This window comes from Sorex araneus, chromosome 10 (assembly GCF_027595985.1).
Source record: "Sorex araneus isolate mSorAra2 chromosome 10, mSorAra2.pri, whole genome shotgun sequence".
NCBI lineage: Eukaryota > Metazoa > Chordata > Mammalia > Eulipotyphla > Soricidae > Sorex > Sorex araneus.
The window spans coordinates 6,873,546-6,877,520 of record NC_073311.1 but is presented as its reverse complement, the minus strand read 5'-3'; the positions used below and the strand labels follow the sequence as shown (position 1 = coordinate 6,877,520).

Sequence of the window (3,975 nt, the reverse complement as noted above, 5' to 3'; positions counted from 1 at the left end):
GTTTTGGTTTTGTTTGAGGGCTATTGTCAGTGGTGCCCTAGGATTACTCCTGGCTCTGTGCTCAGAGATCACCCAGGCAGGATGCTGGGGACCATAGGGGATGTTGGGGGCCAAACCAGGGTCAGCCACGTGCAAAGCAAGCATCTTAGCCCCTGAACAGGCTTTAACGATCAGAGTGTTGCCTGGTCTCAGTCGCTTCTAAGTGTGCGTTCACCGGGGTTCCGCACACCCGCACTGCCAGGCAGCCGCCACCTTCCTCTTCATCGCCCTAAAGTCAAGCTCTGCACCCCTTAAACACTCCGTTCCCCTCCCCCATCTCTGGCAGCCACCAGCCTATTCAGCCTGCCAAGGACTCTGCACTGCTCCAGGCACTTCATGGAAGTGGAATCCTGCCCTGCTTGTGGTTTTGAGTCTGCAATGTTTCACTCTGCACAGTTAAGGCAGTTGTCGCCTGGACAATGTCTCCAGTCCAAGTTTTGATTTTCTGAAGCACCATCATGTGCTTTTTCCTTAGTACCCTTTTACTTTTCTACCGACAAACAACACACCATTTGTTTTTTGAATAACAGCTTTCCTAATAAAGGAGGTTGTCAGCATTTTATTTACACCCTCTGAGTCTTCACTTTTTGCTTTAAAATGTGGGGGTCCCTTGAGCACATATACTGAAACTGCATGAGACAGAGAAGATTAGCACAGCCCCTGAACACGGATGACACACAAATCTATGAAGCTTTCACATTCTTTTTTTCTTTTTTCTTTTTTTGCTCTCAGGTTCATTGCAGCACAATTCACAATAGCCAAGATTTGGAGCCAACCTAGACATCCAAGAACAGATGCTTGGGTAAAGAACTGTGGTATATGTGCACAGTGGAATATTACTTGGCTCTAAGGAAAGAAAACAAGACATGCAATAGCCACTACATGAATGGATCTGGAGAGCATCATACGGAGTGGAGCCAGCCAGAAAGAGAGGGACAGACACAGAATGATCCCTCTCCTACGTAGGGCACCTAATATAGTAAGGGAGTAACAAGTGGCCAAAGGGAACAGAACCTGAACTCTGAGTCATGGCAGAGGTGAGGGTGGGGAGAACTGTGAACAATGGTGCAGGGAAACGGAGGCTCAGCTGCAGGGTGTGGTGTTGGAATTCTGTACATGTGAAACCCTATCATTAACAGTATTGTAAATCATGGTGCTTCAAATGAAAATAAATAAAATAGCAAATAAGTAAAATGAGCATGTTGGACTAGATAATCCCACAGGATCTCAGATTTCATCAAAAAATTGAAAGGAAAATTAGATTAATTTACTGGGAAAACTCAGTTTAGCACTTCAAGGCTCACAATGCCCAACTATACCCCCAGCACGAACGCACAGTCTGGATAAGGTTGCAGGTAAAACACAGACTAAAATCCAAGCACAACAAGCATGAATGAGAGAGCCTGGTCCCAGCCTTCTGTGCAGGGATCACCCCACGGTGCTCAGAGCTTAGTCCTGGCTCTGGGTTCAGGGATCACTGCTGTTGCTGCTTGGGAGAACATATAAAATGCCAGTGATCCAATGGAGATCAGCCAGATGCAAGGCACGTGCCCTACCTATTGTACGATCTCTCAGGCCTGCAACTAGGGAAAAAAAATTTTTTTTAATTGCCAGACTGGAATGGCAGAGAAAACCTGTAATTCTCCGAAGAGATCTGCCCTGTATCCAGATGTGGGATGATTCCTTCTCGTTCCAAATACAACAGACAAAACTCTTGAGTGAACTGTACTTTCCAAACAGAACACCTTGAGGCAGTCATCAGTGAGACCATAGAGTGAATACTATATATTTTTTACAAACAGATAAACAAAATGCAAGAAGGGGGGAAAAAGTTTTAAAACAAAATTCAGGACACTTCTGAATTTCTAATACTGTTTGAAAATTTAACTTATTCTAAAAAGGGCAGCTCTGGGGCCAAAGAGAGAGCACAGGGGTTAAGGCATTTGTCTGCACGCAACCGGTCTTGGTTAATCCCTGGCACCACAGGTTTCTTTTGAGCACCACTGGGAGTGAGACAAGAGCACAAAGCCAGGAGTAGTCCTGAAACACTGCCAGGTGTGTCTCAAACACCCCAAAACAAACAAATAAACAAAAATAGGGGCCAAAGCAGTAGTACAGTGGGTAGGTACTTGCCTTATATGTGGCCAACCCAGGTTCAATCCCCAGTATCATCACCATTAGGAATGACCCCTGAGCAGAGAGCCTGGACACAGCCCTGAGTACCCCAGGTGTGGCCCAAAATCCAAAATATTAATTAAGTTAAAAGAGAGGATAATTATCACTTCTTTCCAAGAGCAACAAAATCCATAATTTGGGTAGAGATAGCTCTAAGAATGCACATGACTTTTTGTGGGAGAGTCGGAACATGATGGCCTCCATGCAGGAATGAAGTGGAAAGCCTCTTTAAGATTATCTACAGTTGGGGGGGGGGCTGGAGTAATAGCACAGTGGGTAGGGCGTTTGCCTTGCACGCGGCAGACCTGGGTTTGATTCCCAGCATCCCATATGGTCCCCCGAGCATCGCCAGGAGTAATTCCTGAGTGCAGAGCCAGGAGTAACCCCTGAGCATCGCTGGGTGTGACCCAAAAAGCAAAAAAAAAAAAAATAGTCAAAGTCAAATTTCTCATGAAACTTTTCAGAATTAGAATAAACAATCCTAAACTTTTGATCATCATCATCATCATCCTGTTGATCATCGAATTTCTTAAGTGGTCTCAGTAACGTCTCCATTCATCCTAACCCTGAGATTTTAGAAGCCTCTCTCTACTCATCCTTCCCAACGATGCCGCATTGGAGGCTCTTTCAGGGTCAGGGGAATGAGACCCAGCTTGTTACTGGTTTTGGCATATTAATACACCATGGGAACTTTGAGAGGCTCTCCCATGTGGGCAAATTTTTATAAACTCAGGAAAAATCCCATATACCCAAAGCTATTATAGAAAGAAAACAGATGGAGGAATCATATTTCCTGACTTCAAAGTTACTACAAAGCAATAGTATCAAAACATTATGGTACTGACATAAAGCAGACACATATATCAAAGGCACAAGATAGGGAGTTCAGAAATAAACCCATGCAACTATGATCAGTTAAATAGTAAGAAGAGTCAAGAGTATAGAACAGTAAGGACAGTATCTCCAATAAATGATAACTGGGAAAATCAGATACATGCCACACGCCAAAGAATGAAGTTGGACCAATTTCTTAGACCAAACACAGAAATCAATTCAAAACAGTTCAACTCCCAGGACCTTATGCTCTCATGAGTATCACAGGAATGGCTCCAAGCATAGAATCAGAAGAAGGCCCCAGGCACTGCCAGGCATGGCCCCAAACACACCACCACAAAAAAAGTAAATCATGACAAAGTAATAGATAGACATAGTGGATAGGGCGTTTGCCTTACACACAGCCAACCCAGGTTCAATCCAGCATCCTAGATAGTCTCCTGAGCACTGCCAGGAGCATTCCTGAGTGCAGAGCTAGAAGTAAGACCTGTGTATCACCAAGTGTGACCCAAAAAAGAAACAAACAAAAAGTATATCATGGGGATTGGGGATTATTATAGAGCACGATGATTATCATTGACCAGGTTATGTTGCATGAAAGAGGTGAAGGAGGCCAGGGAGAGAGCTCGAGAGACAAAGAGAGATCACGTGCCTACCATACACAGTGCCCTAAGATCCACCTCCAGGGCTCTCCCGGCTTCCTGAGAACACCACTGGGCACCGCCAAGAGCTACGGTCGCCTCTGGATGTGGCCTTAGCAGCACGGAAGCACCACTGGCCCACATGCCTCCAGTCAATTCCAGGCCAGGCTCTGCCATGGAGGACTCTACTCCCCCCGTACAGCCAGGGCGGCCCCTCATGCACACAAATAAGTCATTTCTTCAATGGAAGCTGCTAAAAGAGCAGTCATTGAAAGTTCTTGTCAAG

The 3,975-nt window shown here is 45.2% G+C and overlaps 1 non-coding gene across 1 annotated transcript; it reads left to right on the top strand.

Moving 5' to 3' along the window:
• Window positions 1–642: 642 nt before the first annotated feature.
• LOC129399194 (U6 spliceosomal RNA) lies at window positions 643–744 on the top strand. Its single transcript, XR_008626979.1, has one exon. It is a non-coding gene; the product is annotated as a U6 spliceosomal RNA (small nuclear RNA).
• The last annotated feature ends 3,231 nt before the right edge of the window (window positions 745–3,975 follow it).